The sequence below is a fragment of the Ovis canadensis genome, chromosome 4 (assembly GCF_042477335.2).
Source record: "Ovis canadensis isolate MfBH-ARS-UI-01 breed Bighorn chromosome 4, ARS-UI_OviCan_v2, whole genome shotgun sequence".
In the NCBI taxonomy this organism is placed as follows: Eukaryota; Metazoa; Chordata; class Mammalia; order Artiodactyla; family Bovidae; genus Ovis; species Ovis canadensis.
This window is the reverse complement of record NC_091248.1, coordinates 82,390,008-82,411,435: the sequence shown is the minus strand read 5'-3', so window position 1 is coordinate 82,411,435 and position 21,428 is coordinate 82,390,008. Positions and strand designations below refer to the sequence as shown.

The following is a 21,428-nucleotide window of genomic DNA, read 5'->3' as shown; positions in this document are numbered from 1 at the left end:
TTAAACATCTTTCAGACATCCTTATTTGTTCCGTAGGATTTTTGCCCTTTATTTTTTATTAATTAATTCACTTTATGTTTCTCATATAGAATTGCAACAGTGGTGGCCACAGATGGAGCCTGAGTTCTCTGCAGGGAAACTCTGGTGTGAATCTATAGGAGATGGTCATTGGATTCCTGACAGGGAAGCTTGGTGATCACAGTCTCTTTTCAAAGGTCAGCTGTAAGTCTTGGAGATGGAATCATAGTGGTCAAGATTGGCAGTGCAGCCCCCAGCCGAGGTGTGGCAGTCATCCATACTGGCCATCAGTAGTGACTTCTTGAGTGCAGAGGCCAAGATGACCCCAGTGTCTCTGGGGTGGAAAAAGACACTCACCATGCAGGTGGGCGTCTTGTAGGGACAGTGTGGTACTTGCCTGTCTTGTTCTTCCAGGAGCATTGCCACACTTGGACAGTGGAGAGCTTGAGCAGGATGACAACCCCTACGATGGCCATGATGACTTCTTTTGAGCACTAACACTCAGATTGACATGCCCATTGTAGTCCAGATGGCAACAGATACCTTGAACCTGGTCCAATGGCTAGCATAGGTCTGCTTTGGTGGATATTATCTTCAACACCTCATCCTTGAGGCACATCCCCAGGAGAAAGTTGGTGATTTCAGATTCTGTGATGGGCATGGAGAAGAGAGAAATCTCATCCAGGAATTTGGTCTTCCTGTCCTTGACCAGGAGCCCAGCTTGGCCTTGATTTCTCCACCTCAGTGATGTGGACTGGGCTGCTGCTTCCTACTCCAGGGCCCCAGTGTGTCTGTTCCATTTGGTGTTTTCCCATTTAACAAGTGTACTTTATTTTAATTGGGACTGAAATACTCTCTATACATTAAAATTGATTGACGTGTCTTTCGTGATGCTTTTACAACACATTCTGCTCCCTTCCCCTCCTTTTTTTTTCTTTTTTGCCTTGAAATTTGTTTGCTAAAGAGTATGTAGAGTTTTGCAGACTGTGAGTATTGTTGATTCCATTCCTATGCTACCAGTTTAACAAGTTCCTTTGTTTCTTATATTTCCCATAAATTGGCAGTTTAGACTTTCTTGGCTTGATTTAGCATCCAGTTCATTTTTTTGGAAAGAGTACTTCATAGACAATGTGGAGTACTTCTGTCGGGAGGCACCAAATTCTTTAGGAATCTGACACTCTTTGACAGTCCTTGCCTAGATCCATTACTTTGGAAACTGCAAAATAGTGAAGTACAGTTCTATCATCTCTGCTTCATTTTGTAGCTGGAATACGTCTGTAAGGAGGACCTACATTCAACTATGTGACTACCTTGAAGCCCAGTTCAAAACTTCCTTTAGCTCTTTCCGCCATCTTTCCTTGCTGCCATTATGGTGCACATGAATGTCCTGGCTGATGCTCTCAAGAGTATCCACAATGCTGAAAAGAGCGGCAAATGCCAGTTGCTTATTAAGCCATGCTCCAAAGTTATCATCGTGTTTCTAACTATGATAATGAAGCATGGTTGCCCTGGTGAATTTGATATCATTGATCATCACACGGCTGGGAAAACTGTGAACCTCACTGGCAGGCTAAACAAGTGTGGAGTGATCACCCCCAGATTTGATGCACAATTCAAAGATCCAGAAAAATGGCAGAATAGCCTGCTCTCATCCCTTCAGTTTGGTTGCATTGTACCGACAACCTCAGCTGGCATCAGGGCCCATGAAGAAGGGAAAATCCTTGGATTCTTTTTCTAGGAATATAATATGTACAAATAAAATGTTTCAGAGGACAGAGGCAAAACAACAGCAACAAGAAAAACTTCCTGTAGCCTATGGCTCATTTGTTTTAGAGACAGAGAAATGTCCTTTTATCCAGTAAGTATCCAGAAACAACACTTCATCCATAAAAGGAGATAGCATGTAGCAGGAAGAAACAAGCCAGGGGCTCAGAAGTCAAGGCTCTGTCTCTGAGATCTGTATTGATGTTGGACAAACTGTGTCATTTCTTAGAGCTGGAGGTTCCGAGCCCCTACCTACACTTCAACCAGAGAAGCAGTTTTTCCCTAATTTCCTTTGAACAAATCAGACCATGACTTTTAAAATAATTTTATCAATATTTTATTGAAATATAGTTGATTTATAATGTCATGTTAATTTCTACTGTACAGCAAAATGATTCAGAATGTGTATGCTTTCTTTTTCATATTCTTTTCCAGTGTGGTTTATCACAGGATATTAAATATAGTTCCTTGTGCTATATAAGAGGACTTTATCCATTCTATACATAATAATTAGCATCTATTGACCCCAAACTCCCAGTTCATCCCCCCCCCACCCCCACTTTTCCTTGGCAACCACAAGTTTGTTCTCTATGTCTGTGAGTCTGTTTCTGTTTCATAGATAAGTTCATTTGTGAGACCATGGCTTTCTATCACTAAAGTCTCTTTCAGTGAAGATATTTTATGATTTTCATTTAGGATAAGACAAAGCCTATAAGTCCACATCAGGATATTTAGGAGCCAAGGACCAAGAAGAACTAAGTGTTATTTCTAAGAATGTGTTATTTCATTCATTCACCCATTAATGCAGTAGTTCATTTGTATTTTTAGTCTTTAAACAAGGCTTTATGCTATCTAAGTCTCTTTAACATCTAAAGCTTGAAAGTGGGTATTGTGAGCAGTAACCTTTAGGGGATTTCCTGGGGGTACTATCCTTGAAGCCTGAGGATCAGAGAGTTGGGGAAAGGATGCTGGGGTTCTTGAAAGTGTTTATTGATATCATCCATAAGAATGAGTCCATGTACTTGACAGATGAGTTTGGAATTTTCCTTATGGAAAGACTCCATGGAGGAGCCAGTGTCGGGGGTATTTGACAATATTCCTAAGAGGGAAAGCAATTTAGAAGGACATCTGAAGAACTCTCACTAATTGTTTACGTGATCAAGTTAATCTCAAATCATAGGGAAAAATTTGATCAATGATCTTGCTTCCAAACTCCTCATCCAACTGTCCTTCAGTTCTTTGTGAAGAGAAGTCTCATCCACACAGCTAATGAGTGAATATAGATTACAAGCATTAAGTCTGGTTTTAGCACAGTCCCAGGTTCCAGGTAGGAAATATAGACTCTGCTTTCTCATTAGTGCCCCTGAAATTTTGCTCTGGGTATGTGTATTCAAAGTGGTTCAGGTTGACAGGGACTTCCCTGAAGGTTCGGTGGTAGAGACTCCACACGTCCACCGCAGGGGACACCAGTTTGATCTCTGTTTGGGAACTAAGATCCCTCATGCTGTGCATTGCAGCCAAAAAAAGAAAAGAAAAAAACAGAAACTCTTTTCTCAATAAAGTGAAGAAAATATTTAAAATAAACAAAGAAACCAAAGTGGCTCATGTCAAGGGGGTGAGTAGAAGGAGGAAAGCGGAAAACACAATCCCAGAATCCATCACTGGAATCACACTGGCTCGTGACAGAGGCAGCATAAAAATAAACTCGACAGTTCTCACCTCTGAAACTAGGCGCAATGCGGGCTTCCCTTCCTCACAGTTTCACTCAGTACTTAATCATAGAAGGTGCTGCTGCTTCTCTGGCACTTAATAATTTAATAGTGGGAGCAGTTCCTGGCAGGAGATGTTATGAAACAGCCTGAAGAATAAGAGGGGGCAAAAAAAAGAGCGGTGCTTCATTTAACAAATTCAGAGCCTTTCTTAGAGGCCATGAAGTTCTCAGTTCAGGTTAATTATCACCAACAAATATTTATTTATTCCCTTGATGAATATTTATCAAGGGGCTCCTTTGAGCAGCATGCAGTGTTGGTGTCACCCTGACATGGAGATGACAAGAAGCAGTCCCTTATAAGCAAAAGACAGAGACAGTTTGCCCAAATCATTATGAAACGAGGTAGACTTTGATAGCTCTGCATGAAAGGGGTACAACTGATATGAGGACATGGTAGGAAGAGATTAGTTCTAGGTGGAGATTGAGAGGCAGCCTAGTAAAGGAGATGGCATTGAGACCAAACATGGACAACTGGGGAGAATTCTAGCAGGAGAAGGCAGCAGGGAGGAGGAAGGAGGGGTTGAGGACGGAGCATCCACAGTGAGCCAGGGTAAGGCATGGGGAACAGCTTCCCCACTTGGCATCTGTGAATTCCTAAAGATGTTTGAGCTTGGAATCCTTGTGTATGGCCCTGGTTGAGACCACGATGCTATATCAAAAGGAGATATGCTTTATGTTTCCCTCATTTGTGTCAACTGCACTCCTACTGATCTTGCCAGAAATCACATTCATCTCAGATTCTGAAAAAAACAAACAAACTCATTTCATTCTATTTTTTACCCTGCATCAACACATCTGCTTCTCTGTCAGATGCAGCTCTGATTTTAGGACTGGTGTTGCCCTAGGCTCCCCTGAGTAGCCACCCACATGGTGAGCAGTTGTCCTACTTTTCAGGGTTCCAGGCATCCTGTGCCTTTGCCCAGGTAATCCTGCAAGGCCAGTAGGGCTCTGGGATTCTAGATCTCTACATTGGTACAGCCACTCACAAAGAGGGCAGGCCTCCCACCCTAGGCTCCCCTGAGATGTGGCGACTCACCAGATTGTAGGTAAACACTGCCCCACCCCACTGGCTAAACACTAACAATTTGATTCCTGCTTCACAAACTACCAATGGGGTTAGGCTAGGGATCAAAATGTCAATCACTTTCTTTCCCAGTTTGAGAAGAAAGGGGAAATTACTTGCAAAGGGGATGCAGGTATAATTCAGACATTGTAACTTTCTCTTCAAGACAACAACAGCCACTCTCTAGATGCACAGAACATTTTATGATTTATCAGGAACTTTCAAAGACAGGATCCAATTTGATTCTTGTTACAGGATTTATCATTATTCCCACTTTATGTATAAAGAAATAGAGAGGCCCATTCATTAATATAGTAAAAATCATGGCTCTCATCTGGGCACATCTCCATGTTTTGTCTGAAGCACTTTACATTCAACTCATCAAAGCCCCTGAATTCTGCAAGGTAGATGGTTGTCCTCATTTCGCTGCTGAAAGAAACACGCACAGAGGAGTTCTATAGTTTGCTCAAAGGCCCACAGCTAATTTCTGGAGAAGACTTGCCCAGCATGGCTCCAAGGGAGCACTAGGTGGCCCATAGCCTGGATCTGAAAGACAGTGCTTATCCAGATCTACCACTGACCCAGCCAAGAGAATTCCTGAATATCATGTGTCCCCATGGCAAACGTTTCTGCTAGACAAATGCCTTCAAACACCTTCTCTATCCTTGTTGTTGTTCAGCAGCTCAGTTGTGTCTGACTCTTTGTGACCCCAAGGACTGCAGCACACCAGGTTATCCTGTCCTTCACCATCTCCCAGAGTTTGCTCAAACTCATATCAAGTAAGTTGGTGATGCCATCCAACTATCTCATCCCCTGTCCTCTTCTCCTCGTGCCTTCAATCTTCCCCAGCATCAGGGTCTTTTCCAGTGAGTTGACTGTGCATCAGGTGGCCAAAGTACTTTAACTTGGATAGATTTTGTCTGTTTGTTTGGCTGTGCTGGGTCTTCATTGCTGTGCGGAAGCTTCTTTAGTTGCAGTGTGCCGGCTTCTCATTATGGTGGCTTCACTTGTTGCAGAGCGCAGTGTCTAGAGTGTGGGCTTCAGTAGTCACAGCACATGGGCTCAGTAACTGTGGCTCCTGGACTCTAGAGCACAGGCTCAGCAGTTGTGGCTCATGGGCTTAGTTGCTCCTTGGTGTGTGGCATCTTCCTGGATCAGGCATCACACCCTGCATTGGCAGGTGGATTCTTTACCGTTGAGCCACCAGGGAAGGCCCTAACTTGGGTAAATTTTGAGATAACTCTAGAAGAGAAAATTGTTTGGTGCCTGCTTATTTCCCCCTGTCATTTGACATTGAGATAGACACCATCATTTCCAGTCAGAAAACCACACGTCTAAGCCCTTCCCTGTTTCTCCAGGATGATAATGAAGCATTCTCTGGGAATGAGAGGATGTTTCCATGTTTTGTGCAGAGCAGAGGCTCATGGGGAAACAACAGTGGACACAGCACTAGAAAACCTGGATTGTGGTCATGGGCTAAAGGTGTGACCGTGGACTAGTTGTTGCACCTCTCTGAGCCTCAACTGTATCAAGTAGTGACTCTTCTGCCTGTATCATGTTAAAAAAAAAAAAGAAGATTATAAGGATTAGTATGAAATCTGTAGCATACCATACGAATGTGGTGAGCTACTATCGTCCTTTCCAGTTTATAGCCATAATTTGTTGTGTTTTTTTTTTTTTCCCTCAAAGCTTATTCTTGTACTTCAATGCAAGAAATTTTTTAAAAAAGAGATTCCAAAACAGTTTGTAAGTTTCTGCACAATTTAGGCATTATTATAATGAAATGAGCTTGATTTATTAAAGATTCTCAAAACAATAACTTTAAGGCTGGTACAATAATTCACCCATTATGGTTTGAGCCAAAGATATATTTAATCTGTATAGAGGAGAGAAACAACTTTTGTGATTTTCTCATATATTCTTCTAGTAAATTCCAAATGAGTCAAACTTTTAAGATTTGAAAAGATTTCAGTTTTGAAAAGATTTGCTTTTGAGTTAAATAAATCTTGATGAATGGAAACAATATTGCATGCTAGTGAAGAGTATGTGGGCTTCAGGGAGAAACAGAACTTATCACCAGTCAGAAGAGTCAGGCTTGAGTTCTGGCTCCACCACTTACTGTTCTGAGACCTTAGGCAGATTTTTGAGCTGCACTTGGTCTCTTTTCCTCACCTGAAAAATGGGTACATAATAATAATTAATTATATAGGTGTTTATGAGGATTAAATAAAATAATGTATGTGAGCATTTAGCATGGTAAATGCTCAAAAATTGTTAGCTTTTTCTAAAAAAAATTTGCATACTACAGAATTCCCTTCTTTTGGCCTGAATACACCATATTTTCTTTATTCATTTGTCAATGGACATTTAGGTTGTTTACACATCATAGCTATTGCGAATAATGCTTCTATGGTTATGGGTGTGCTAGTATCTCTTTGAGATCTGAGATCTTGATTCTCATTCTTTTGAATAAATACCCAGCAGTGGAATTCGGGGATCATATGGTAGATAGATGTATAAATGTTCCCAACCCAAGGATTGAACTGCATGTCTTGTGTCATCTGCATCGGTAGGTGGGTTCTTTACCACTGGTGCCTCCTGGGAAGCCCCAAATGTGTGTGTGTCTGTGTGTGTGTGTGTATTTGAAACTTCTGTACATTTTTAGGACTTCCCTGTAGCTCAAATGATAGAGAATCTGCCTGCAATGCAGGAGACCCAGGTTCAATCCCTGGGTTGGGAAAATCCTCTGGAGAAAGGAATGGCAATCCACTCCAGTACTCTTGCCTGGAGAATCCCATGGACAGAGGAGCCTGGCAGGCTACAGCCCATGGGGTCGCAAAGAGCTGGACATGACTGAGCACCCAACTGCTACTACTACTCTGTACTGTTTTCTATTGAGCTTCACCATTCTGTATCCCCACCAATAATATACAGGTGTTACAACTTCTCTGCAGCCTCACCAGCACTGCTGCTGCTGCTGCTAAGTAGCTTCAGTCGTGTCCAACTCTGTGTGACCCCATAGATGGCAGCCCACCAGGCTCCCCCGTCCCTGGGATTCTCCAGGCAAGAACACTGGAGCGGGTTGCCATTTCCTTCTCCAATGCATGAAAGTGAAGTCGCTCAGTCGTGTCCGACTCTTCGCGACTCCATGGACTGCAGCCTACCAGGCTTCTCCATCCATGGGATTTTCCAGGCAAGAGTACTGGAGTGGGGTGCCATCGCCTTCTCCGTCGCCAGCACTAGTCTTTGGTTTTTCTTTGATACTAGTCATCATGACTGGTGTGTCATGTTAGTCCCATTGTGGTTCTGATTTTCATTTCTCTGATGATTAGTGGTATTGAGCATTTTTTTCATATACATGCTGGCCATAAAGTTATGTTAAGTGAAATAAGCCAGTCACAGAAAGACAAATACAACATGTTTCTCTCAATATGAAGTGCCTAAAATAGTTGAGTTTATAGAATCAGAGTGGAGTGATGGTTGCCAGGAGCTCAGAGGAAAAGGAAAAAGGGAGTTAGTTACTAGTCAACCAGCATGCAGGATCTATCAGTCAAGAAAGACGAATAAGCTCTAGAGACCTGCTGTACAACATTATACCGATGGTCAACAATAATGTATAAAGTGTAGTAATAATATGTAATAAAGTGTATAAAATGTAATAATATACTTAAAAGTTTGTTAAGATGTTATATCTTGTGTTAAATGTTCTCACAACAAGAAAGTTTTTTTTTTTTTAATTCTAAAGTAAAAATGGTCTGAAAAGTTGGGAAGGTCTGACATTGTTTCTAAATTTGTGAAAAAATATGTTCCAATATGGCTATTCAGATTATCCTCACAGAACTGGTCAGTTCTTAAGGTTGATATGATGTAAGCCTAATAATGCCTTTTTGAATTAGATATAGTACTGGCTCATGACCTTTTGATAATGCTAAAATAAGAAATTCATCAATAAAAAGTAATTGGATAGGAGGAAGAAAAGGTATTGACATGATACATTATTTTGTACAGATTGATCAGTAACAGAACCCTGGTACCTTCCTAGGTAAGCACCCAAACAGTCTTCTGACATCATTTCTAGAATAAGATGGTCTCACTAAACCCCAGATTTGGCTCTCCAGGAAGCTTCTATCTTAAACTAAATCCTACTCAATAGAAAATAGATTTTGATTTAATATCCTTGAACTGATGAGTTTGCTTGGATTATTGTATGATTTGAACAATAAATAAAAGTTATCTCCATCATACATATACCTGGAACTGAATCAGTAAAAGACTTAAAATTAATAGCTCAGTGGAGTAGTAAATGCCAAGTCTCTGATTTATGCTCTGTTATTGAAGTAGCAGAAATAGAAGGGAACTTCTCTTTGGAAATGCCCAAAATCACGATTCCTGAACCATTTATGCTAATATTGTTGAGGTCTTTGTTTTGGAGCCATCTGATGAGAAAAGCTACCTTGGAAGGAATTTCTTTGATTTCTTCAATGACTAAGTTCATTTGGAAGAAGTAGTTTCATTTATACCAAGTGTATTAGTGAATAGCGTTACAAAAGAATCCTACTATTAAAGGGAGCATTTTAAAGCCCACTTTCCCTATGAAGTCACACCCATCAAGATCATGTCTTGGTATCTCTAGATTTTCACACAGGCCTGGTACCTAATAAAGATCATGATTGTCTCCAGAAGGAATCATCTTTAGATGATGAAGGTGTTCACAGGGTAAAAGTTTCTAACTACAATTTATACTTCATCTTATGGGGATACTAAGAACCATATGGGCTTCCCTGGTGGCTCAGATGGGAAAGAATCTATCTGCAATGCAGGAGACAAGGGTTCCATCCCTGGCCTGGGAAGATTCCCCTGAAGAAGGGAATAGCAACTCCCTCCAGTATTCTTGCCTAGAAAATCCCATGGATGGAGGAGCCTGGTGGGCTACAGTCCATGGGGTCACAAAGAGTCAGATATAACTGAGTGACTAAAAAACAAACACAAACAAACCATACATCTAGAAAATGCCTATTCCATTCGCTTTTCCATACCTGGCCCCAGGCTCCTCCCTTGTGACCCCCTCATTGGCATCCAGAGCCATCATGGTGAAGAGGAAGGAGGCCACAGATTAACCTGCATTTAAGAATATGCCTATCCAGTCAGCCACTTTTGAGACAAGAGGTATCTATAAAAGATTGCCTGTCCTCTGCCATAGAAATGCTGTTAACGAAAGAGAGAATCAAATAAAAAAAAGAGAGAATGAAATGAAAATCTGTGATCCAGTTGCTTTTGAAGATGAAGGAATGCTTGCTGGCATTAACATTTTACAAAACCAATGAGAAGTCCCTAGAATTAATTTTATCTAAAATCTAGTCCCAAATTTGGAATTGAATGCTAATCGAAAAAGTTATATTAAATGACTATTTCCAAAATAATTTCAGAATGACGTGGACATTTCCACATGCCTAATATGGCAGCATCTCCCAAGGGCCCTCAGAGCTGAGTGGCCTTGGAATTGTGTAGTGAGACTAGAGCAGCCCCTAGAGATGTCCAGACTAGGATTAGTCAGAATCTAATCCAGGCTTGGCTGGCCCTGGAGATTCAGAGGGGTCACAGGGAATCCTGCGTCTCTGGTAGAATAATGTTTGCCTTGTCAGGCAGTGTGTAAAAAACTATTGGCATGCAGGGTTACAGATAAATGCCAAGAGCCAGAAAGTTTGGGTTATGATGGTTATGAACAAAGGAAAGTATTTACAATATCCCTTTTGCCCCAAAATAGATTCTAAACACTCTACAAGCACAATGGAATGCATCCATTCATTTCTAAATGGGTCGTCTCCTACCCCCATGTTTAGGTCATAGCTATTTCTAGACTTTCATGTGACAAGACCTTCACAGACCAAATTCAGTAGTGTCACCTTCTGAACCAAGTAGCTGCATATACTGTGGTTTTCCCTTGTTTATTTTGCCTTGTTTTGTTTTACACAGCCTGTATCACTAGTGTCCCAATCAAGGTCAGCAGATTGAATTCAACCCCATTCATTTAAACGAGCGATAGATTCATGCCAGCACCATGATCTCACCACCCTGAGTAGCAGAATGTGGCCATGCAGTGCGCTGAAGTCAGTCTTGCAGACGCAAGTGTTCAGTGTGACCCTGAAACCACACCTGGAAGACAGGATGGTGTCGTCATACCAGCATGCATTCTGACTTCAGCTTCATTTATTAAGGGCAACATGTATCTGGAGGTGAAAGAAAAACTTGAAATGGTTGATGTATTGTTATAATTGAGGAAGTGCCAGTAATTCAGATAAACGATATCAATGGAGAAGATTCATCCAACACCAGCGTGGAATTTCCTGATATTTGCTGCCAATTTGCTATCAAGTAGATGGTTAGGAAGTCTCAGGTGGATGCTAATCACACAAGGGCCAAAAAGAATCTTATTATGAGGGTGGAGGTCAGCGATGAACATTGTGATATGACGTCATATGCCTTGCAGTGCAGCTCTTTGCAATGTGCCAGGTTGGAGATCAGTATGCAGGCAATGTTGAATGTTCCCTGTGAGTGAAACTCCGGGGAGGAGAGAGTGGCAAGTTCCCCTCGTCGCCAGGTGAACTCTGATACACATAAACAGATTATCTCTCTTCTCTCTCTCTCTCACACACAGCCTTCCTCTCTCCAATTATATGTCCCCTTAAAGATGTTCATTATAGCAGTCACAGTGGAAGGAAAAGAAAACTCTTGCCAACTTGTAACCATCAGACCTGCCTGCTAGTGCAGCTGTTTACAAGACTATGAAGAGGTACTCAAGCAATGAAGGGGCACCCAGAGAGGAAGGAGACTGTATCATCTTGTAACAACTACAGCTGAAGAGAGCAGAATTGTAACTGGCATTTCTTAAAACTGTATTATGTCTGCTGAGTGTTTTATATACATTTTCTTAGTTAATTATGAATGATATCAATGTCTTAAGGTAGGGACTGTATTTCCATTTTACAGATGAAGAAACTGAGGCTGAGATGTTTAATGACACTCACAAATCCCACTCTAAACCACTGTGTAATATAAGCCAAAATAGGAGTGTATAGAATGGCAACTTGTTGTTCTGTACCAAATGCAGTCTGTACTTATATATGTATGAATATGAATGGCTTATCATATGTTAGGCCTGAGCATGCCCAAGATCCCATAGATGGACACTTGCACACTCTTACACTGGTGGTCCTGTTACCAAATATTTTGACCTTGTGGCAGCCTCTGGTCATATTCTAATATTTTTAGCTAAAGTTATAATAAAGAAATCTTTCTACTTCAAAATAGCCTTGCAGATCAAACTCTGGACAATCTGAAATGTCACTTCCCTGTTTGGCGAGGGTTAAATGGTTGTCTCAGGCCAGTGTTTAGTTCACATTCTATAAATGGCTCTTACTCCTTGATCTGAGTCACTGTATGTATTACAGCAAAGTCACTTACAGATCAATTTATTTTTAGCATCTTAAAGAAACAGATTCAACAGGGAGTGTTTGTCAGACCACAGGGTAACTCGAAGGAAAACTTATCTTGGTGAGGAACTTTCTTTCTTCTTGATTCCTCTGCCTACAGCTCTCTGCTTGTGCTAGGCCTTTGCATATTGTATTAAAATGTTTCAAATTATTTAAATAGTAGACTGGCAGAACTTTATGCCAATATCTTACATAGTAGAGAAGTTTTGTGATGTGCAAGTGGCAGAGCCTTTTGCATTTTAAGGAAAAGAATGTTGGGAAATAAAGAGTACAATTACCTACCTTTCAACTTTGTAATAGAAATTTTCTCTAAGGTGAAAACCCAGGAATATGACTAAGCACAATGATGGTAATGATAATGGTGATGATGCCAGTGATGGTGATGAGGGTAGTGAGTGAGGACGTTGATAAGCACCACCACTTTTAGGAGAGATTCTGGATCCATCCATTAAATAAATATGGCATGCTGCCCTCTACAGGTATGCAGTCTAAACCATATAGTATTAAAATCGCACAAATGGGTAAAGCAATCTCAATTACACAGACCAGTGAATACATGCAAGTTGAATATTAAAGCTGGTGAAATAAGTAAAACTTTATGCTCTACAGGTCTAATTTGTATAAATTCTGAAGCCAAAGAAGAAGCAAGGATTCAGTAATTCATTTATTTTACATTTCTCTTCTGAGTTTTTGAATGTGTATATATGAGGCCAATGGCAGAAGCAAGAAAGACCAACTGGGAGTTCATGGACACTTGAAAAAGTGTCTGCTATCATAATTTTCTGCTGACAGTTGAAAAAGCTAATTGTCCTCTGGTTTGGTTAAGACATGTTATTTATGGATAAGGTATTTAATGGTAGTTAATGAACAATTAATGAATAACAATAGGTCTAGAAACATTACATTTGTTTGTATTTCAAAAAGTTTGGCTTTTATATCACATTCAACCAACATTTTTAGAAACTAACAGGCTTTGGGGAAAAAAAGAAAAAGAGGGTCTGCCTGGCTCCATCTCTACCCTTCTACTTCTGCCGCACCCCTGTCAATACTCTTGTTATTTTAGTATCTGAATTGAACATTTTCCTTAATTTACCCTTTACTCTTCCTTGCTGGGGATATGAACCAACAGAGGAAAAACTGCTAGGCAAAGAATCTTTAGAACTGATTTCTTATACTCACCTTCCACCCTTGAGTTTAGTTTAAGTTTGTTCATTCTGATCACTGAGCTGTTCTTAATGTTATTTATTTCCTCTAAAAGGAAGGGCTGTCTCACTGGGGCTGAGAACCTATGAGTCTGGTCTTTTTGGGAGTTTGCCATGCAGGCCAATGAGTGCATAGAGCAGTGGTGATGAGCATCAGCTTTAGAGCAATCCTGGGCTCATGTCTAGCTTCCTTCACTTACCTGCTGGGTGCTTGTGGGGCCAGTTATAGAATGTCTCTGAGCCTCAATTTCCCATCAGCAAATGAGTACAATAATATCTACCTCAGGGGAGGTGGGGAGGATTTTAAAATACACTACAAGATGAAGCATTTTGTAAGCATCATCTTTTTTCATTCCCATGACCACCTTGTAAGGAAGAGGCTACTATCACCCCAACTTACAGAATGAGGAAATACAGCTTAAGGAGGTTATGAATGAGGTTAAATAAATGAATCCAAGTTACAGGTCTGGTAGATGTGGAGCTGGATTCAAGCCCAGGTTGAGACCATGTTTTTGACCTCTGGGTCATTCTGTCAGATATCCGTATCCATTTTCCCCACACATGTTACTAGGATGCTAAAAAGAGTGAGTTCCACTTCACTCCTGAAGTCAGTCCTCTCCCCCATCATTCTGATTTCTTGCCAGGCTCTGGTCTCTCCAACAGCAAGCAGTACAGATGAGAAGAGTCAGTCTCTGCCACCTACAGTCTCAGTGCTTGGTAGACATGGAAGAAGCTACTAAAAAATTCACTCTACCCTGTGCCTCTCAGAGTTGACTTATATAGTCAAAAAGAAGGGGATCCTTGTTAGTGGCTAGCGTTAAAATCCCAAAGCACAGTCGGCCAAAACCTTATCCAGATGCAAGTGTGTGGTCACTGGTCATGCATTTCTGTTTGCTGAATTCCATACAACCCAGGCAACTGCCTTGCCTCGCTGAAGATCCACTGGGGAAAAAAGTTATGTGCACTAGTATGAAAAAACATGCAAGCAGAGTTCTCCGTCATTGTCAGGAATGTTTGGAACAGCCGTGTTTATTCCACGGCCTCCATCCGTGGTAAAGGTGCCATCAGTTCTTGTGGGGGAAAACCCAACCCAGAGCTTTCTTACTGGCTGCTCATTTTGTTAAAATGACCTCGCTTTGTAGAGGACCATCTATTACAATCAAAACAATTTTGTGGATGATTAAAGTACATGCATTTTAGTGAAATAACTACTGCTAGAGTCTTTTGGACGGTTGTTAGACTAAAAATGCATATAACTTGTCCATAAGTACCATATGCTCCTTTTCTTCACCTAATTTCTCACATCCTCTGAGGAAATTTTACGATCCTGATATTCTAACAGATCATTGTGTTTCTTCATTATGACACACTCACTTTATTAGTTCATCCTTTGTGGGTGCATTTTTGTATATTTAAAATTTGTATTGGCCATTTTATGATAGTACTAAGTCAGTATTTTCTGTATATTCTTATCATGGATTACTAGAATAAGTGATCTTTGATGTATATGAAAAATGACACTCAAAAAAATTTTTTTTTAAATTTAAAAAAAATGATACTTAGTTCTATCTTTAAATATCACTTTCTTTCAAAGGCTCCAGTGGCTTTACCATTTTTGAGTTGAATGATTTTTAATATAAAGTACTTGAGATTGTTGAAGTATGGAAGAATTTAAATCTAAAATTAAAATCTTCTGGTGGTCTCCTTGGTACGAGCACTAGCTAATACTGATTGATGACTTACTATACGCCAGGCTTTGTTTCAAGCTTATCTGTATTCATTGGCTCTCATAACCATCCTATGACGTGCTCATTTTACAAACAGGAAAATTGAGGCATGAGAAATTAAGAAACTTGCCCTTGGTGACACAGCTACTAAGTGCTGTTTCTGGGATTCAAACCCAAGGGGGATCGGGCCTTTACTCTGCTCCTTTTGTGTGACTTCAACTATGGGGTGATCCAATCCACTTTATTATTTTTAAAGAACATTTACTTACTCTCTTAAATGAATACAAATGGATTGTTATCTTTAGCCAGAGAGAGAAGGAAGAGCTTATTTAGGCAGGGATCTAAACAATAAGCAAGAATTTGTTCTTTCTCATGCTGTATTGAAAGGCCTGGTAAAGGAGGTCGACTATGTGTTACTCCCCCTGGTGTTCAGAAAGGGTGCCTATGGGGGCCCTTCATCAGAAAACAACCCTGGAAATGCTTCATTTTCTTTTTGTTCTTGAGCTTGAGAAAAGAAAAGCAGCTAGAATGCGCTACAGGAGTTTCTTTTCTGATCTGTTTTTGCTCTCAAGGCTTGCAATAAGGTAGAAACAGTTCAGTATCTAATTGCAACCCTTGACAGCCAAAGTTATTAAAATTTCTAATTTCCTAAAATTTCTCCTGCCCTCCACCCCTATGCATTCTGCCACGCCCCTGGCCTTCTGCCAGAGAGTCTGGTTTTCCATAATTAGCATGGTGATTCTGATAATCTTTCCCTGTCTTCAGCCGTGGCTGCTGGGCACTTTCTTCCCCAGATCTCCATCACAGTTTTCCCTGTTATTATCTGTTTGGAGTTTCTGATAATCAATATTCCAAGGAGAAAAAGGTAAGATCTCCTTGAACTGTCGCATCAACTTGAGCTTCAGTTTTAGATGAGATAGCACCTGGTTCCTTAAAGTGTGGCTCACCGCTGGCTACCTGGGACTCTCACTTTTAAAAAATACCAGTACATGGACTCCACCCCCAGAATGTTTGAATCATTTCTTCTGGGGTGGAGCCCCAGGCATCAGCTTTTCTATTCTTTTTTTTTAATGAGGTCATGGTTGAGAAACATTGGACTAAATTAATCTTTTGGCTTAAATTTGAATACCAAGGCCCTGAAAGGCCTTGGCTCAGAAATATACTCAACTCATTTAAATGGACAATTGTTCCTGTTGTTTTAACCAGTTCCTGTCTGTTTTAACCTACCTGCTAACATGTGAAAAGGGAGTTTTTGCTCTACAGCATGGTCATCCCCAGATTAAAGGGAAAGGATGAAGTTCATGCCAAAGTGTCCCCCGAACCCTAGGCATCTCTGGCTACATCCTTTACAATAGGCCCAAGTGTTCCATGGCTGAGATGTTTCAGCATCTCTTCAGCACCAAAACAAACCAGCACAACCACCAGAAGTCATTTTCATGTTAGTGCCTGGTCATTCTGGGTGTTCAAGAAATCAAAATTTGTCCGTGGCTTAGTACATAATGCAGGGGTTACTGTTACTGTATGACATTGGAGATGAATCTGGTTCCTCATATATAAAATCATATATAAAAAGGCAAGATCTACTGATGCTTGCCTTACAGGATTGTTTACAAATTAAATAACAGAATTTATTCCAAAATTTTGATCTACCTGCTTGAACTTTTTTCCCACTTACCTAGTTGATAATAGTTAAGAGCCTAGACTTCCAAATGAGGATATCTATTTAAATGGTGGATTCGCCACTTGCTGTGTGATTTGAGGCTAGATGATAATTCACTTTACTTCTCTGAAAATTGACATCATAAAAATATTTACAGATTGTTGTGGAGATTGAATGAGATAATACATGCAAAATCCTTAGAAAAGTGTTTAGCACATAGTAAGCTAAGCACTCAACATCGCTTAGATTGTTAGTATTAATCCACTGGACTATGTTAAGAAAGAGAGTGTGAGGATGGACACATGGAGGCAGGCCCTATAGGGAAATCCAAATGACTAATTTATTGCCCCATTCTCCTTCCATCTCCTCCCTTCCCTCAGAGAGTTGTTCTGGAATCATGCACCCGGTGTACAGGTCAGCCAAGCTGCTCAGCTTTTGCTGGCCCCTGAATTCTTCTTTCTGGCCTCGATAGACAGATCACAGAGGCTCTGGGACAGCCAGCAAACAACTCTGTATTCGCTGTTGAGCAGGCAGCTGCAAAGTGGAGAGTTTCTTTGCTCCAGAAGATAGTGGGACAGTCAGGGTTTGAACGATCTGTGCTGCTTTCAGAAAACTCGCTGGCCTTTCAGAGTCAGTCATGACCCTGACACAGAGGGCCACGACACTCTCCTTTACCTCTTTGGTGTCTCAAGTCTTCCCAAAGCTTTGAACCTTCCTGATTCAGTTGTTCTGACAGCTTATCTCAGCTTTGTATAAGGAATATGATATCTAATACATTTTGAAAATTAATTTTTGTTTATCAGAGACATCATTAACATGTAAAAGCTCTTTGCCAAGTTGAGCTGACTCTACCATCAGAGAATACCATCAGTATTGGTTATGTTTCTATAAACATAGAACTTTGACCGATGCTGAATTAAGGAACATAGATTTAGAAAGATGTATTTCTGTGTCACATTTAGAAAATGTGAACTTCCAAGGTTGATAGGATCCTCAGAGGTCTCCTAGTCCAAGCTGTCCATTCAATAGATAACTTCCAAGCAGCCCTTAGAGGTAGCTGCCTAGCTTCTGCCCAAGCCATTCTATGAGGCCCTGAACTTACTAGCTCCTACAGCACCTTCCTCCTGTGATGGCTAATTGGACAGCTTAAATGTTAGAAAGTATCACTTCTATGGAGGTAATTATGTTTTCCTGGATTTCTATGGTAAGACTAAGAACTACTCATTTGACATAACACCAAATCCATGTATCTCTTCTCTGAAATGTTGCTCACTTCTAATACCAGCTGATTAATTACCTATTCCTAATAGCAACTTCGGGAACAATTGAATATCTACATTTCAGTATAGTCTGTTTGAAATCCTGATTCTCAAGTCTGTGTTTTTTGGAAACCCAATAACACTTGAAACCAAGTGCTGAAAAAACATGTGTTTTTCATTTTCACCTGACATATTGCATCTTAAGGCATCATGCTGGGTGTGCAGCAGCTGAAAATGTTTGAAAAAATTGTAGCCACTCAAAACTAGAGCGATACAGGGACACGCGGTAGAGCAAAATGTTCAGTGCATAAAGCAGCTTGGTGCATGGCGTGTGGGTTGGAATCATCCTGGTTGTATAGCTTACCATATAAAAGGACAATAGTGTGGTTAAAAGTCTGGCTGATTCATGTTGAGGTTTGAGAGAAAACAGCAAAATTCTGTAAAGCAATTACCTTTAGTAAAAAATAAATTTTTAAAAAGTCTCAAAAATTTCCAAAAAATTTTAAAAATTATTTTGTGATGTGGACTTTATTAAAAGTCTTTATTATATCTGTTACAATACTGTTTCTGTTTCTATGTTTTGGTGTTTTTGGCTGCGAGGCATGTGGGATCTTAGCTCCCCAACCCAGGGATTGAATCCGCACCCCTGGCTTTGGAAGGTGAAGTCTTCCAAACCACTGGCTGCCAGGGAAATCTCACAAATACATTTTTAACCGCTTTTCACCTTGTTCATCACCCAGCTAGCCAAGACAATGACTTTTTGTACATAGAACAGATATGTCTGTAAGTTCCTTCAGTATTAATTTGACATTTTTGTATTGAACACCTCTCTTAATTCCAGGCAGAGTATTAACACTAGGAGGTATACATGACTATTTTCTTCTTGTTACAGAAGAGAAAACCAGGTACAAACATTAATAACTTACCCAAAGTTATGCACCTAGTAGATGGTTGTACTGGGGTTAGAACCAGCGATCTGGTCACAAAATAAGTACGTGGTCTCAACGGCCACCCAGCACCAACAGAGGGATGAGCAGACGTGAAAGCCTTTCAGCCCTGAGCTGCTGACTGTACCTTGAGGAGGATCATTTGTTCTTCTTCTCTGTTGGAAGGATTTCAGGATACAGATGCTAGAGCGTTATTGGTTTTTATCTGCCTCTAAAATTTCTGCACATCAATTCCAAAGTGTAGGATTTCTCGCCAGGCATCCAAAGCAATTCTCCAGCACCCACTGGGTATCCTACAATTCAACTCAGTTCTGACACTACACAAAGATAGTGTCAGATCCCACAGGATAAGGGTTCAGTCCCACAAGACAGCCCTTCCAGCCCCTTCAGACAACAGTTGCTAGTCCTGGATATCCTTTCTGCTTCTGACTGACTGGCTATGGGTCAGAGATCTCCATGATCCCCTCTTTGGCTTCAGTTAATTAGCTGGAGTGGCTCACAGAACTCAGCAAAACATTTTACTTACTAGATCACTGGCTTATTATACAAGAATATAACTCAAGAACAGCCAGATGGAAGAGATGCACCAGGCAAGCATGTGAGAAGGGGCTTGGAGCTTCCCCACCCTCTCCAGGTATGCCACTCTCTCCAAACCTCCAATCCAGCAGCTCTCTGAAACCTGTCCTTTTGGGTTTCCTTGGAAGCCTCCTTCTATAGGCATGATTGTCATTGGCAATTGGCAACTGGCAACTGTTCAGTCTTCAACTCCTTTATCCTCCAGGGAAGTCTGGAGGTCAGATTGAAAGTTTCAACCCTCATAATCTCTTGGTTGGTTGCCTAGCTACCATCCATATCTTGAGGTCCAAAAGTCAGCTCATTAACAGAACGAAGGACACCTTAGGAAATCCCAAGGGCTTTAAAAGCTCTGTGTCAGAACCCAGGGGTGAAGACTAAATACATGTTCCTTTTTTTAAAGCCACAGTATCACAGCTTCCCAATGGGATACTTGAAAATCCCATAGTTCCCTCTCGTGCCCTGACAGTCCCGTGGCATTGCTTTCTGTGCAGTGTGTCGTAGTGCATGCATGCTACGTCACTTCAGTCACGTCCAGCTCTGCAGCCCCATGGATCATGGCCCGCCAGGCTCCTCTGTCCATGGGATTCTTCAGGCAAGAATACAGGGGTGGGTTGCCATGCTTTCCTCCAAGGGATCTTCCCGACCCAGAGATCAAACCACCATCTCTTACCTGCATTGGCAGGTGGGTTCTTTACCACTAGCGCCACCTGGAAAGCAGGTGTGTAGTAGAAAGAACTCTAAAACAGCATCAGAATTCCTGAGTCAGAGTCCTAGCTCCATCAGAGAAGAGCTGTGTAACTCCCAACAAGGCAATTCATCCCTTGAAATTCAGTTTTCTTCTTTGGTAAAAATACCCACCTCCCAAGTTCGTGGTAAGGATTCTATGACTCTAACAAATGTTGACCGTGTTGGATGTGCCAAGCACTTGGTGAAGTTTGGGATATAAACTATTAGATAAAATAGTGTGGCTCTTCCCTTTTTATAGAACCTGCAGCCACGTGGGGCAGCTAGACAAGAAGTAAGCAAGCACTTGAATAACTGAAAGTTGGGATGAGGGTTTTGGAGGAAGGGAAAGAGCTCAGCATTGGAAAATTGAGTGGGCGGGAGCTCCCACTTAGTTAAGGCAGCCAGGGATGGTCTCTCTGGGAAAATGTGTCCAAAAGTTGAGGAGATGCCTGCCAAGTGAAGAACAAGGAGAATTTCAGATCTAGGAATGGCATCTTTACAGGCTGGGAGCTGGGAAATAGGAGTAAATAAACACTTATCATATTTGTGTCTGAAGTCACTTTGTAAATCAAGTTAGGATAAACCCGTGTAAAAAGCTTCAGTTGCAAATGAAAATATAGCATTGGCCATCTGCAAAATCCAGCTCAGACTGTATACGTCCCACAAGAATCAAGATTAACATTCCAACCCAGGGAAGTTTGTTCCATTTCCACAAGATAACGGCCTTTATCCCCCCACACCAAAATTTTAGGTGCCTGGACTGAAAAAACACAAGCACTAATGTTTTCCTTGATTTCCATCATCTACCAAGGAGCAGAACTTCCTCCCTCTCTCACTTTTCCATTTCCTCCACCTCCTGTCCTTGCAGATTGGGCAACAATTTCTAAAAATTTCCTGCAGTTGACTGATGACAGGACATGGGTGTCTGGAGTTTGAACTGCCTGACTAGAGCTAGGACGAGATGTTAAAAAAGAAGCCAGGAGGGTCCCTGTCTGATTCTCTGCTCCCTCTCTCCTGTTGGCACCTGGAATCGGAGGTGACTGTCAGTAGCACTGAGCTCCTAGGCTTTTTTCCAAATGTTTTGATGTTTAAATATTTTGTGCACCATCCTTAAATATATCTATGGTACATAAGGAACACTGGTAATGTTAATGCAGGAAGGACCTATCATAAGGGAATCCTTGGAAAACAGAGAATGCTATGGTTTTTTCTACTTAATGTTCCT

General features: G+C 41.0%; 1 protein-coding gene and 1 pseudogene across 7 annotated transcripts in view; one reads left to right on the top strand and one right to left on the bottom strand.

Moving 5' to 3' along the window:
- Nucleotides 1–21,428, top strand: part of CREB5 (cAMP responsive element binding protein 5) — a 434,235-nt gene that overhangs the window by 231,234 nt on the left and 181,573 nt on the right. The gene's annotated exons all lie outside the window — the stretch shown is intronic.
- On the bottom strand, nt 63–1,370 carry LOC138439041 (small ribosomal subunit protein uS5 pseudogene; annotated as a pseudogene).